The 15,841-nt window shown below is 42.3% G+C and overlaps 2 long non-coding RNA genes across 2 annotated transcripts; one reads left to right on the forward strand and one right to left on the reverse strand.

The window, feature by feature from the left end:
* Window positions 1-224: 224 nt before the first annotated feature.
* LOC116736672 (uncharacterized) lies at window positions 225-1,482 on the reverse strand. The gene is made up of 2 exons (XR_004342648.1): window positions 1,387-1,482; window positions 225-626 (listed from the first exon to the last, which is right to left on the reverse strand). It is a non-coding gene; the product is annotated as an uncharacterized LOC116736672 (long non-coding RNA).
* A 9,063-nt stretch (window positions 1,483-10,545) lies between these two features.
* On the forward strand, window positions 10,546-11,297 carry LOC116736671 (uncharacterized). The gene is made up of 2 exons (XR_004342647.1): window positions 10,546-10,673; window positions 10,757-11,297. It is a non-coding gene; the product is annotated as an uncharacterized LOC116736671 (long non-coding RNA).
* Window positions 11,298-15,841: the final 4,544 nt, after the last annotated feature.

Below are 15,841 nucleotides of genomic sequence, written 5' to 3' on the forward strand. Positions count from 1 at the left end.
CTATGATGGAAGATTTTTGATACATTAGGGAGAAATGTATCCAAATCAACCTGCCCTAATGTGAAAAAGCAATTGCTTTTTCCATGTTTTTATTCCATTAAACAAATCCTACTTTGAAATGTGTTTTGTTTTGTTGTATTTACTCAGATTGGTTTTGCCTGATGTTAAAATTAGCTTGGAGAATTTAGTTTGTCCATTAAAAACAGTAATTGTTCATTTCTTCATTGGTTTTAACATACATGCAGTATTTTATGTTATTTTTTTTACACTTCATCATTACGTTACGAATGAATCTGTAGTGAATGACAAATCACGCTAAACTGATAAGCGGCTATTCATTATTAAATGCAATTCTTCTTCAAATCTATTATTAATCGCCTTGGAGTCCCTCAGGGTCTCAAGTTTGGCGACCTGTTCTTCATGAGGCGTCTCACAAGGCAAACAGCACTTTGACAGAGTTCTGCTCTCTGTTGAGTTTGCGGCGGGTCAGTCCCAACACGGCGACTGATGACAATGGTGACGAAGGAGGTGGTGATGATGATGACGTGCAGCAATTCCTCTGTATGCGGCTGTCCGAAAACAAATGTGGCTGAACGTATGAGAGTCCCTCCCTTTTCCACCCAACCCTGCGTGAAAATAAAATTGCTTGGCTATATTTGGAGAGAGCTGATGTCACAAGTGGTTTGAGCAGAGAGCTTATAAACTGTGACATCCTGACAAACCATCAGACTGCTCAACAGACAGACGAGGATAAAACGTTACACCCAGTGAGTATAGGAACCTTCCAGATCCTATAGGTCTTTATTTTTTTATTTTTTACTGACACTAAGTTCTTGCTTTAAGTTTGGACTTTTACAAATGTTTTGTTTTAGTTTTTGATGCAAGATTTCTGCTAGATCAGTTTTTCTTTTTCAAGATTTTCCAAGGCAAGTGATTTTTACCAAGCAAGAATGGATGCAATTTTTAAACCATTAGCAAAAAGCTGGTTTATTCTATTAAAAATATAAATCAGTTTCATGTAAAGCTATAATACTTTTTATTATATAAATCATGACAAACACACGTTTGAATGTTTCCACTAAAATTTTGAGATTAAAAAAGAATTCACTCATCAAATCCTTTGGGTATATATTGATTCCAAAGTAATCAATAAATACCCCTTAAGAGAAATGACTGATCTCAGCTTCTATTATTTTTAACTTCATATTGAAATCTGCTTTTTGTATTGTGTTTTAAATGTTTTTTGTTTGTTTTTTTCTTTACCAATTTGAATATCATACTATACAAAAAACATTTCTGTAAAGATGGAGAAAACAAAGTCTAACGTTGATGAAACCCTTTGTGTTTCTCCAGGAAGTCATCAGCACCAGAAACACCATGTATCACCTGAGAGTGCCTGTGTTTCTCCTGGCGGCGCTTGTGTTGCTCCGCTGCATCGCAGCCGCTCCAAGCCTCAGGTGAGGAAATGAGCTGGAGAATCTGTAAGTGGACAGCGGTTCCGTAATTTAGCTTTACTCATCAAATCCATTCAAACATCAACCTAAATAGCTGTCTGGATATAAATAATAAAATGCAATGCTTGCACCTAAATTATGAGCCATTTATCTGCGATATCCTGAAAGAATATCCCAGCTTCCTGGTCTGCATCAGTTGTATATAATCATAATCTCAGGGGTTTTGAAGTTGATCTTGTTGTGTATGATACACTAGGTCAAATAAAATAATATTCAAGCAGATAACTGGAAGTAGCTCATGGCAACGTTTATTTTCCAACAGGGAACCTCGTCTTCTTCTTTACAGGGCCAGCTCACATCTCTTGTGGAACATAATCAGCGGTGCAAAAACTGGCCATGCACTGTATGCAATGCATAGGGGCACTGGATTAGAGGGGGGCACCAAAACGATGTTGGGAATGCTTTTTCTAGTCAGCATTTTATGTACTTAACAGCTGTTTGTGTATGAAATGATCAATATATCGTCGCGGTTGAAAGGATGGTCTCTCAAACTGATGGTTCACAGTCCTTTATTCAACAGCCTTTGTATGTGAACACACTGTAAGAGCTACAAAATATACAAATAAAATACCATCAGTAACTCAAACAGTGTTGTTCTAACCTTTTACCTTAACATATGAATCCTTTACCTTGTGTGCTATAATTATGTTTTACAATACATCTATTTATTAAACTAACATTCCTGTGCCGTGAAATAAAATACTGCGTATTTTGACTATTGAAATATCATATATATATAAATTATTATATTATATAAAATAAGGCTAATTTTAGAAAAATATGTCTTTACATTCACAATATACAATCAATCATTTTAGATTCCCTTATTTTCCAACTGCTGGAGGATCACAAGGGAAAATAACCAAATTACAAACACAAAGGAGTTAGTAAACCAAAGGAACCTAATTAGGACAAACAAAAATAACTAGAAACAAGAAATAAACATAATTAGAATCACCAATGAAGTACAGATGTGGAAAAGCAAGGCAGAATTAAATGAAAACAACTAAGGAACACCAAAAGAATCTGAGGAGGATGCCAGCGGAACAGCAGCCTTGGAGGACATCAGTGGCGGCGCAGAAACCTAGGAGGATGCCGGCGGCAGAGTAGAAACCTTGGCGGAGCAAGTACCTTGGTACCAACAGGACTCGCTATGAAGTCCTGGAGGCAGGCTGCAAGAACACCAGAACTCGCCAGGAAGCCCTTTAGGTCAGGCAGGAGACCAATGAGACTGCCTATGAAGCCCTGGAGGCAGGCCGGGAGACTGACAGGACTTGCCATGAAGCCCTGGAGGTCAGCTTGGAGACCAACGGGACTCGTTATAAAGCCCTGGAGTCAGGTTGGGAGACCAACAGGGCTTTTTAGGAAGCCCTGAAGGTCAGCCAGGAGACCAACGTGCCTCACTAGGAAGCCCTGAAGGTCAGCCCGAAGACCAACGGGCCTCACTAGGAAGCCCTGGAGGTCAGCTTGGAGACCAACGAGACTCACTAGGAAGCCCTGAAGGTCAGCTTGGAGACCGACAGGACTCACTAGGAAGCCCTGGAAATCAGCTTCGAGACCAACGAGACTCACTAGGAAGCCCTGGAGGCAGGCCGGGAGATCGACAAGACTCACCACGAAGCCATGGAGGTCAGCCCGGAGACCAACGGGACTCGTTATAAAGCCCTGGAGGCAGGCTGGGAGACCAACAGGGCTCGCTAGGAAGCCCTGAAGGTCAGCCCGGAGACCAACGGTCCTCGCTAGGAAGCCCTAGAAGTCAGCCCGGAGACCGACAGGACTCATTAGGAAGCCCTGAAAGTCAGCCCGGAGACCAACGGGACTCGCTATGAAGCCCTGAAGGTCATCCCGGAAACCAACGAGACTCGCTAGGAAGCCCTGGAAGTCAGCCCGGAGACCAACGGGCCTCGCTAGGAAGCCCTAGAAGTCAGCCCGGAGACCGACAGGACTCACTAGGAAGCCCTGAAAGTCAGCCCGGAGACCAACGGGCCTCGCTAGGAAGCCCTAGAAGTCAGCCCGGAGACCGACAGGACTCATTAGGAAGCCCTGAAAGTCAGCCCGGAGACCAACGGGACTCGCTATGAAGCCCTGAAGGTCATCCCGGAAACCAACGAGACTCGCTATGAAGCCCTGGAAGTCAGCCCGGAGACCAACGGGCCTCGCTAGGAAGCCCTAGAAGTCAGCCCGGAGACCGACAGGACTCACTAGGAAGCCCTGAAAGTCATCCCGGAAACCAACGGGACTCGCTAGGAAGCCCTGAAGGTCAGCCCGGAGACCAACGGGCCTCGCTAGGAAGCCCTGCCTCTCCTGCCAACAACTTTCAAGCGTTAATCTCTTCCGCCAACGGCCCCCAAGTGTCAAGCTCCCCTGACACCGCAGTCCTGTTGTCCTCAAGCTTTTCTGCCACATATAATCAAGCATAAACTTGGAGCCCTCATGACACTTCTTTATTTAGAGGTACCATCTTTCAAGCCAGTGCCTTAGAATGCCTCTTTGGCACATAGAAGTATATTGATGACACGTCTGAATACCGACGGCTGCCTCTGTGGCTGGTCTGAAACTGACTGGCTGCCTTCGTGGGTCTCCTCTTCAAATGGCTGCTGGTTCTGCTGTTCCACTCTGTCCCTCAGCCTTTTGTTCAGCTGTTCCACTTCAAGCTGCAGGTCGGTGTTTTCCTGCTCCAGGTCGGTGTTTTCCTGCTCCAGGTCGGTATTTTCCTGCTCCAGGGCGCTCTTTTCCTCCTCCAAGGCAGTGTGTTTTTGCCTCAGGGCGATGTTTTCCTTTGTTAGGGTACTGTTTTCCTCCTCTAAGTTTGCGCTCTTCTGCTCCAGGCTGGTGCTTTTCACCTCCAGAGAAGTGATTGACAGCATCAGGACGGATTTTTCATACTCCAGGGTCCTTCTTCTCAGATTCAGCTCGATAATCTCCTGATGCAGCTTGTGTTTTCTTGCTCGAAAATGGTGTTTTCCCGATCCAAGTCTTGGTTTCTCTGCTCCAGGACGCGATTTATCGCCTCCAAAAAGGGATACTGTGCAGGAAAGCGATGTTTTCCTCTTCTAAGGTGTCACTTTCCTGCTCCAGGGCGGTGTTTTGTTCTTCAAGGGTGGTGATTCTCTGGTTCAAGATGGTGTTTTCCTGCTCCAAGGCAGTCTTTTCTTTCTGCAGAATATTACTTTTCTGCTCAAGGGCGGTGCTTTTAAGCTTCAGGGCAGTGTTTTTCTGCTCCAGGGTGGAAATTTTCTGGTCTAAGACTGTGTTTTCCTGCTCCAGGGTGGTGTTTTTTGCCTTTAAAGTTCCGTTTACATCGAACAGTTTTTTTAATCCCTCTTCTTTCTTTTGAAGCAGCTTGTGTATTTCATGTGCAGCTGTTTCTATGTTCATGACTTGAACCTTCAGGTCCTCATTTGCATTAATCAGAGACTGTCTCTCAATGGACATCATGTTAACTTCTTTCAAGATGCCATGGAGCTTCTGTGTCTCTCTAGCTAAACTCTGTTGTATTTTTTCATTCCTAGAATCAGAAAATGACGCTATATTGCGCTGACTCATTGTAGATACTTTTTGTTGCTCCAGATCGGTGTTTTTCTGCTCCAAGTCTGTGTTCCTTTGCCCCAGGGAGGTGTTTTCCTGCTTCAGTATGGTGTTATCCTCCTTTAAACTTCTGTTTCTGTCGAGCAGTTTTTTTAATTCCTCGTCTTTCTCCAAAAGCAGTTTGTCTTTTTCAAGTGCAGCTTTTTCCATGTTTACAACTTGAATCTTGAGGTCCTCGTTTGCTCTAATCAGTGACTGTCTCTCAGTTGACATCATGTTCACTTCTTTCAAGAGATCATGGAGCCTCTGTGTCTCTCTAGCTAGTTGTACTTTTTCATTAACAGAATCAGAAGGCGATGCCTTATTGCTCTGACTCATTGTTGATCCTATTTTGTCTGGACAAATCCAAAATCTGCTTAATGTTTTCCTTTATTTGTTTGTTAGATTTGCCGTTTTATCTTGAAAAGCCTTCGTTTTCAATCTCTTGTTACTAGACAATCCTTCTACTTGCTCTCTCTCTCTCTTCTGCAATGGTTATGATGATTGACGCAGCCTAGCTCCACAAAGTGAGCGTCACTCTTTGTGACGTCAGTGTGCATGATGTCACAAACTGATGTCACTACCTCAGCAGAACAACTAGAAAACTGCTCAAGTTTGAATAAAAACAAACTTTATGCCTCAATGCAGCAAGGCTTAGCTGATGGCTATTGGAGACAGTTCAGCTGGTAACATATCGCCAAGACTGAAATCCGCACTTGGGAGACAGCGGCTCTTGAGGACAATGGACTGGCACAGCAGGGTGCGAGGACCAACGGTCAAAGGAAACATTCTGCCCAAAAACAGAAAAAGAGGAAACGGGCTGACTGGTTGAAAGTGGCGTACCTAGGCCTACCCCTAAAACTGTATCTCAGCACCCCTGAATCAGGTCGCCACCCTTCCCATAAAATACGGAGTCATCCCATATTTGGCCGTTAAATGTGCGTCCCGTATTGAACCGATACATAACTGTCCGATAGAATCGCCTATCATACACACATCAACACTAAGTTTAACAATAATGACCAAAACAAAACACAGGAAATATTAAGGTCATGGTGGGAGCTAAAGGACCCCAGAACGTCACGGTTGCCTAGAGACGGACACTACGCAGCCGCGGTGAGCTGCTATCAACCCGCGTCTTTTTAAAAGTCCTCTACCAGATTCCATGTCCTTAGAAGCAAAAACGCTTTTAAAAATACAGACATGAGTGAAAAGACGCGCATTATAAGCTGAACTATTTCAGAGAGGATGGATACTGTGTACATCGAAAGGCAAAAAAAAAAAAGAAAAGTGTCCGTCGTGGCTCTGTGTGCTGCTGTATATCAGACTGAATGGATCAGGAGAGGAACTGCAGACCCATCAGAACCTTAAGAACCAGAAATCAGCGTTCTTCATCCTCAGTCATCTCCTGAGGCTGACATGGTACAGAACATTTAGCTATGATTGATTAAGTTTCATATTGTGATTTTAGTTAACTATTGTGGTTTGATTCTTTGCTTAGGATGTTGAGTCTGGATGATATTTAATAGCATTAGCCAAAATTAGTGGCCATTTAAAGAACAAATCATACGAATAGATTAACAGTAAATACATAAATATTTCCTACATTACATTTCTTTCTGTGTGTTTTATTCAGAAATGTTGATATATTTTAAGAATAATTGCCCAGTGGTCATTTAATGTATTATTCACTAATATTTTATCAATGTGGTTTACCAGTTTGGATAATCTGACAATGAAGAAAAAACATGCTAAGACCAGACCAGACCTGCAGGCCAGGGCCGGTTCTAGACGGGGGCTAAGAGGGGTTCTAAAGAAATTATACTAAATAAATGTCTTTTTAAAATATTCAGTGGTAGATATTTTTTTCTTCACAATTTTCTTTTAAGGTATTATTGAAAATACCTAAAAATAATTTTTAATAAAAATTAATTTAATGAATTAAAAATTATGGCACTGCTCTTTAAACTGCTGTACGGAGATGGGATCACACTTTCCATCTACTAAATCAGGGATCTGCAACTTGAATCTCTGGAAACACAAGTGGCTCTTTGGCTCACATTGTTAAATTATGAAATATTAATCTGTTTGTGTTTAATTCTTTTTTAAGTGTCTCCATAAAACACTGTCTGCACGGGCCCCTGTGATAAATTTGATGTGGTCTTCAGACTCTGTTTCAAACTGAGTTTATACACCTCTGGAAAAATTTAAAGTTTCTCTGATTTTGCTCTTTATAAGTATATGTTTGAGTAAAATGAACATTGTTCTTGTGTTCTGTGAATTACTGACAACATGTCTCTTAATTGTGTTTGTGAATGTATGTAAATAAGCAGTTAGATTTAGAAAACCGCACCAACGAATATCGTCTCATGGCTCTTAGCCCTGCTGGGGGCTAAGCACTCCTAAAAATCAGATCCTAGAATCGCCCCTGCATAAGCCACTTTACTACCTTGCCATTCAAGCCCTTTCAAAATAAAAGCATCGGCTACAAACAACAAATACTTCCTAGTTACACGAGGAAGAACAAAAAATACTAATAAGGTCATTTACAATCAATAACAGAGGAAGAGCACTGATTAGACGCCCCTACACTCCCATACAGGTAGCTTGGGCACTTTTGTCTTTTAAATTTGAATTGTAGTAGTGCACTGGACAACAGGGAGCTAAAGATGAGGCGGCAGAAAAAAAACTCCGGGGCACAAAACAAAAAACGGAAGGAGGGATAAAATGTTGGAGAGACGAAGAAAAGCTTTTCAAAGAGGTTGAAAGACAGTAGGTATGTCAGTGTATCAACAAGAGAGTTGTAAATATTCAGGCTAACTTAAGCTAGCCTGAAATGACAGGCGGTTGTTGTTGTGTCCGATTTATCCCGTCTACCTATAAATGTCTGATAGACACACCTATCACACACATCTCAACAAAAACAAAACACAGGAAATATTAAGGTCAGCTCTTTGGCTCACTTATATATTAAATTATGAAATATTGCCCTGTTTTTGTTTCATTCTTTTTTAATCGCCTTGTAGGCACCAATGTATTCACATATATGTACATTGTAAAGGAAAATGATTATTTTGGTGTTTAATGCAGTTAATCTTACGACATGTGTAAAGGTATAGCCAACACTCTTATTTGGAACAGTTTTCTGTTGAACATGTGGGAACTGATATAGCAGACAGTTAAACAAGCAGGGCCCTTTTGCCTCCCCCACACACAGAGCAATAAAGTTACATTCCGATGGGGCAGAAGAGACTTTTTGGCGCCAGGGATCTTCCGTATCAGGCAGAGATGACCACGGTGTAGTCCGCCCTTTGCTTAGATAAAAAACAGACACCTTTGCTATAAATCAGGGAGTCCCAACTTTCTCTGGGGGCCTGAGGGAGTTCTAATTGGTCGAAGAGCAGAACGCCTTCTTTGCATATATTAAATAGGGAAACACCTCTTTCATTTAAAAGTACAAGTCAGCAAGCCAACGGAGAGTTTTTTCCATCTTTTCTCCACGTTGGGCGCCCTTTTGTCTGTCTTTGTGTTTCGTGTTGTCTGTTTACCCTTGTCTGTATAAAAATGTATATCTCTGTATCTCTGCAGCTTTGTTGTCGATTGCTTTTGTCTGAATTAAACTCTGTGATCTGTGACGTCAAATCAAAAATCAAATCAAATTTTATTTGTATAGCACATTTCAGCAGCAAGGCATTTCAAAGTGCTTTACATCATAACAAACACAGAATCACAATGCAATATAGAATCAATCATTAAGTCAAGTTACATCAATAATTGATTACATTTCAAATACAATTCTAAACAGGTGGGTTTTCAGTTGAGATTTAAAAGAAGTCAGTGTTTCAGCTGTTTTACAGTTTTCTGGAAGTTTGTTCCAAATTCGTGGTGCATAGATGCTGAAAGCTGCTTCTCCTCGCTTGGTTCTGGTTCTGGGGATGCAGAGCAGAACCAGAACCGGAAGACCTGAGAGGTTTGGAAGGTTGATACAATAAAAGCATATCTTTAATGTATTGTGGTGCTAAGCCGTTCAGTGATTTATAAACTAACAACAGTATTTTAAAGTCTATTCTTTGAGCTACAGGGAGCCAGTGGAGGGACTTTAAAACTGGTGTTATGTGCTCTATCTTCCTGGTTTTAGTGAGAACGCGAGCAGCAGCATTCTGGATCAGCTGCAGCTGTTTGATTAATTTGTTGGACAGACCTGTGAAGACGCTGTTGCAATAATCAATACGACTGAAGATGAACGCATGGATGAGTTTCTCTAGATCTGGCTGAGACATTAGTCCTTTAATCCTGGAAATGTTCTTCAGGTGATAGAAGGCCGACTTTGTAACTGTCTTTATGTGGCTCTGGAGGTTCAGGTCAGAGTCCATCACTACTCCCAGGTTTCGGGCCTGATCACTGGTTTTCAGTTGTAATAACTGAAGCTGTGCATTGACTCTAGATCGTTCCTCTTTAGGTCCAAAAATAATAACTTCAGTTTTGTTTCTGTTCAGCTGGAGAAAGTTTTGGCACATCCACACATTTATCTGTTCTAAGCATCTGTTCAGTGATTGGATGGGCTCTGAGTCACCTGGTGACATCGTAATGTAGAGCTGTGTGTCATCTGCATAGTTATGGTAGCTAATATTATTTCCTGTTATAACCTGAGCTAGTGGGAGCATATAAATATTGAATAAAAGGGGTCCTAGGATTGAACCTTGGGGTACCCCACATGTGACCTTTGACCTCTTTGATGAAAAGTTTTCAATTGAAACAAAGAAATCCCTGTTCTTTATGTAGGATTCAAACCAGTTAAGCACTGGACCGGAGAGTCCGACCCAACTCTCCAGTCGATTCAGTAATATGTCATGGTCAACAGTGTCAAAAGCTGCACTGAGATCCAACAGAACCAGCACTGTGGTTCTGCCACAGTCCGTATTTATATGGATGTCATTGAACACTTTTATGAGGGCGGTCTCTGTGCTGTGGTGAGCACGAAAACCAGACTGGAAGGAGTCAAAGAGGTTGGTTATAGTTAGGAAGCTAGTTAATTGTTTACACACAGCTTTTTCAATAACTTTGCTGATGAATGGAGACGGCGCGTCATTGTGCCGCGCCGTCTCTTTGCCAGCCGTGACGACATCAGTTCGGGACCCGGCTAACAGGAGGGAAGGAGAGCCATGCTTTTTCCAAAGTTTAAGCTAACCTAATAACTTTCCTCCTTAACAACATCTATTATTATTGATACTTTAATTAAAGATGAGTTGTACAAGTTTATGTCATGGGGGGGGGGGAGCGCCGGTGACATGTTCGCATACACCTCAGAAAGAATGTAGTTGCGCCCCTGCCAATAGGCCCGGGTCAAACGGAGCCAGGCTGGGCCAGGCCCGGACCCTGCAGTGCAAAAAGAGGGTATCATCAGCGTGAAATACTTTGACCTTTTTCCATCTGTAATCCAGGTACTTCAGTTTCGGTTTCTTCCTCCTCCGACGACAAGCAAGAAAATGCTCTTCCAGACAAGGAGAGCAGGTCACTGCCTGAGCTAATCGCCGACCCATTCCTCGGCCTCACGGGCGCCAGGCCTGAGAGGGGGCTCACAGCAACGAACAGGTACGCGCTCGTGAACATGAGTTTTTGTTGTGTGAAAACATGTTCTTTATTGTTTTTTTAACGTGACGTTTTATCTGTTTCAGTCATCACTTACAGAAGAGAATGTGCAAATTCTCTACCTGTCATAGAGAGAGGTTAGCACACAAATTAAGCGTTCTAGCTGGCAAAAAAGGAAAAAAAACAACAGACGTGGGCAAGAACTCCTTCGGCAAGAGGGAGATACATCTGCCTCCCGCCCAGCTGCCATAGGGGAACTGGCCCAGAGGAGCCATGACTCCTATGTAGTACAAACTGGGAGAATACCCCAGTGACCTAATGATCATGTGTAACAGTGAATGAATGAATGAATGACGACTCTGATGATAAATCACATCATAAGATGATTTTTAAAAAATCATTTTATAAGCTTCAAGACTACAGTGCCTTTGATCTAAGCCTTCTGAATCCACGTATGTTTTCTTCCAGCTTTGTGAATCTCGTAAATCACAGCACTAACGAAATGAAGAAACATGTAGCTTCTCACAAAAAATTCTTGCAAGAGATTTCTGTTTCAGCACAACATGCAAATTAAATCAATAAAAGTATTTCTTCCTCAACAGGTTGGGGTAGAAAACACAGTGAGCATTTCGTGTCCCTTGCTCGTCATTTAAGACTGCTTTTCAATGTGTCTGTAAGTCACAGGTAATGAATGAGCTATTTAATAGCGTTTGTTAAATGTTGCCACAGGTAACCCTAAAGAAATGCTTTGTTTGCTGTGATGCCCTATTGCTCCCCTATGGTATGTAAGCATTAAACTTAGCCTGGGAACAAACCAGCTTTGAAGACTCAGGCTACAATATTCATACACCTTCAGATTTGCTCTATTATGTCAATTTACACAACAGTCATGGGTGTCCAAATCCTGACCCACAGAGCCAGAAAATGGCAGAGGATGTCAACAGGATGATCTTTTGGTCGGCACTCCACAAATGTGACCTTTATGGAGGACTGATATGAAGAAAGTCACTGTAGAAAGAAAACCAGAAGAAACCTTCTCTACAGTTTGCCATGAGCCATTTTACACTCCATCCACTTGAGGATGTTTTTTTTATTATTTTGTAAAATGGGTTGTTGGTTTTAAAAATGCCCACATCTCCAGTTGAGAACGTTCCTAGAAATGTTTTGAGCTACAAGGAAACGCCAAAATCAGGACAAATCACTATTTTTACTCCCCCAGACCTGTAGGTGGTGCTAAACATGGAGCATAGGACATGCACTCAAAGTCTCCACAAGAGATTAGTTTTAGTTTAGAAATTAGCACAACATACACATTTGGGGTTATAGGTAAGGTTAGCGGTTTGGCTAATATGTTAGTGTTTTCACAACAGAGGCGTTTTGCTGTTCATGTGAATATGTAACTGTAAAACTTTCCTTATGGAACTTGTGCCCTACCTTTTGTGAAGGTCCAGCCTGACTTTTGATCTCAATCATGTTCGACACCGAAAGTAGGAACAAACCTTGCCGGACATTTATGTTGCAGTTTATGAGGACCGGTGTTTGGATTTATTGCAAAGTTGCAATAAAAACTGCTTTACTTTGTTTTCTTGAAGCAGAAGTTTTACTACTTCCTGGGGAAAATCTTCCTCCTTAGCGTTCCTGAGTGATCTGTGGGTCAGGATGACATTTTCCCTCCATTCCTCTGACAAGGAAAAAATGTAGACTGGCTGAGTCGTAGGCAGTGGTCAAATATTAATTACAGTTGTGTTTTCATAAGACTGCGATCAATTATACACCAGTGTCCAGTGAGATTAAGGTAAATCTAGGTAATCTCTGTTTTAGTCTACACTGTAAAAAAAAACGGCCTCATTTTACGGTAAAAAACTGGCAGCTGAGTTGCCAGAAGTTTACCGTCTTTATACGGTAAAAGTCTGGCAACCAAAACTGCCATTTTTTACCGTATTTCTAAAATACGGTAAAATTCTGGCAACCAAAGCTGCCAGTTTTTTACCGTATTTCTAAAATACGGTAAAATTCTGGCAACCACAGCTGCCAGTTTTTTACCGTATTGCTAAATGCAGGATTTCACCGTATTTTTGAAATACGGTAAAATTCTGGCAACCACAGCTGCCAGTTTTTCACCGTATGTTGTAAATGCAGGATTTACCGTATTTTTAATATACGGTAAAATTCTGGCAACCACAGCTGCCAGTTTTTTTACCGTATGTTGTAAATGCAGGATTCTACCGTATTTTAAAATACGGTAAAATACCGTACTTCCTAAAATATTTTAAAAAAAATAAAATGTGGTTTTGCCGTAGTAAATACGGTCATGCTGACTGAGGCATAATATCTACATGAGTGAAAAACACTCCAGACTGTATGATATATTGACATTTTATTGTAAACCCTCCCCCCCAAAAAACTTATGGTAATTACTAACCTAAGTTACAGAATTTTATGTACAAACCTAGTTTTGTTTAAGTGTGTGTGATTAGTGTGATGTGTCAGACCTCAGACTGGTTACCACATCACCAGTGATGTGGTAACCAGTGGGCGTGCCTGCTGCGCCCTCTGAGGGGTCAGGAGCCAGTTTGCTAAGAAACTGTTCTGTAGACCAGTGGTCCCCAACCTTTTTATTTGCGCGGACCGGTTAGCCCTTCTCAATTTTGCTGCGGACCGGGGGGGGCCTGTGGGGGTGCGCGTCGTAAGTATCGAGTACGGGGCGGGGGGAGGGGCTAACCCCCTCGTTTTTGGCAAAAAGAACCCGCAATAGGCGAAATCCGCGAAGTAGGAACCTTTATTTTTTTACAATTATTATAAAATGAAATCCATCCATCCATTTTCTGTTCACCCTTTGTCCCTAATGGGGTCGGGAGGGGTGCTGGTGCCTATCTCCAGCTACGTTCCGGGCGAGAGGCGGGGTCACCCTGGACAGGTCGCCAGTCTGTCGCAGGGCAACACAGAGACGTACAGGACAAACAACCATGCACACACACACTCACACCTAGGGAGAATTTAAAGAGACCAATTAACCTGACAGTCATGTTTTTGGACTGTGGGAGGAAGCCAGAGTACCCGGAGAGAACCCACGCATGCACAGGGAGAACATGCAAACTCCATGCAGAAAGACCCCAGCCGGGAATCGAACCCAGGACCCTTCTTGCTGCAAGGCAACAGTGCTACCAACTGCGCCACTGTGCAGCCAAATAACAAATAACTACTGTACTGTAAAATAATAATTTTAATATGAACTGAAAGCGGATTCCCGTGCCCGAATTGCGGAGATCAGCGCCGCCCCACCGCGACCTGAGTCATTGGATTAGAAAGGGAGAAAATAAAAAATTATTATGAAAAAACAAAAAAAAACAAAGTACAGTAGGACAAATAGTGACTCACGTGAGATTTCACTTCTCTTCTGACTGAGCCGCTGCATCCTGACTCCGCTCTGTTGCGTTTTTTTCTTTTTTTCTTCTAAAGCCCGCGGTGCAGGTGTGTTTTTTTCGAGAGAAGAACATAGTTATCGGTAGTTGTTGTCGCTCTTTTTTCTTCTGGGCAAAAAGATTCTTATAAACCGACATGCCACCATCGATTATGTTAAATTTGAGAAGCTGTTTTACATATGTGTACATATTAAACTGCAACGTTGTTGACACAGAGGTAGAGAAGAAGCGGAGAGACTCTTTAGCCAATCAGAATGCAGAACACAATGCACGATGCAAATCCGCGAAGCAGCGAGACCGTGAAAGGTGAACCGCGAAATAGCGAGGGTTCACTGTCGTCCGATGTTGTTTTGTTACTCATTCTGCTGCAACTTGGCTCAATTTTGACGCGCAAGACGTAACCGGTAAAATCCGGTTTAGGATTTTCATAATAAAAGATCCAGAAGTAGTTCATTATTTCTTGCGCGGCCCAGTACCAATTGGTCCGCGGACCGGTACCGGGCCGCGGCCCGGTGGTTGGGGACCACTGCTGTAGACCGAGACAAAGTATTGACTGGAGCCAAACATGTCTGATGTCAGCAGATCATACACCAGAACTCCGCTGCAGACTCTCCTTACATAGCAACTTGGAAGGGAAACAGCAGGAACTGCTACAGAGTTGATTCAGAAAAAAATATGTTTTGATTTTATTCCATTAATTGCTTTGATGAGCTGCAGAATTACTGCTAAATGTAAAAATCTACTGCAGAATGAAGAAATTAGATGTTACCCAGTTTCTGAGGATACACAAGGCTCTAAAACTCCCTCCTAATCAGTACATGTCAATATTTAGAGCTCTCTTCCTTGTATTTCTTCAGATCCTACCTACAGCCCACGTCTGCTGGACGAGTTGCTGTCTTCTCAGTCTACAGCCATCAACACTGTGTGTGGAGCTCCAGGTACGGCCCGCAGCATTCCAGAGGAAAACACACTACTCTCCGTCGCTTTTCCCTTCACTCATACTTCCTTCTTGAAGCTAAAAATGGACTGTGAGAGAGGAAAACTGGTTCAGTGTTAGAGTTGAATCCGTTTTCAACTGCACTGAACCTGATGGTCTAGGGACATCAGTCTGGCACAGTGAAGGGGATTAAGGTTGAAGTTCTATAATAAAGTTGATTTGGACCCTAAAACAGAAAATAGGATTAGTCCAAACGACCACAGATGAAAATATTAGTGATGAAATGCCAGAAAAGTAGTCATGGTAAAGCCAGAGGAAGGATTGTTGTGACTCAGGACGGAATGGGAAGGAAATGCTGAGACCTTTGGAGTTACTTGAAGCTAACTTCTGACAGTTTATTTCCTTTTGGAGGCCTTTATTAAAGTAATCTTACCGTGTTATTTTTGCATTTTCAGATCCGACTGCAGGGCCTTCAGCATCTGATCAGAGCACCTGGTATCTGGACGCGACGTCGACCCTCAGCGATAACATTTAAAAAGACTTTGCACAAGTTCTGTGGGCCCTCTCTGTCCTGTCGTTTCAGGTGCTCTCCTTCTTAATGCTTTCTATTATCCTGAGTAAAGCCTCTTTGACCTGAAACAAGAAGCTTTCACCTGAGATATCTGAAGCTGTCTGTCTTAGATCTTAACCCCCAGGAAATTCTCTCAACCAGTGATGGCTAATTCTGGCTAATTGTTGTTTTTATCTGCCACAGAGTCGGCTAATATGCAGAGAGTAGCTTTACTAATAGGTTTGTGTGTGTATCACCAGTG

Source organism: Xiphophorus hellerii, chromosome 17, assembly GCF_003331165.1.
Source record: "Xiphophorus hellerii strain 12219 chromosome 17, Xiphophorus_hellerii-4.1, whole genome shotgun sequence".
NCBI classification, from domain to species: Eukaryota; Metazoa; Chordata; class Actinopteri; order Cyprinodontiformes; family Poeciliidae; genus Xiphophorus; species Xiphophorus hellerii.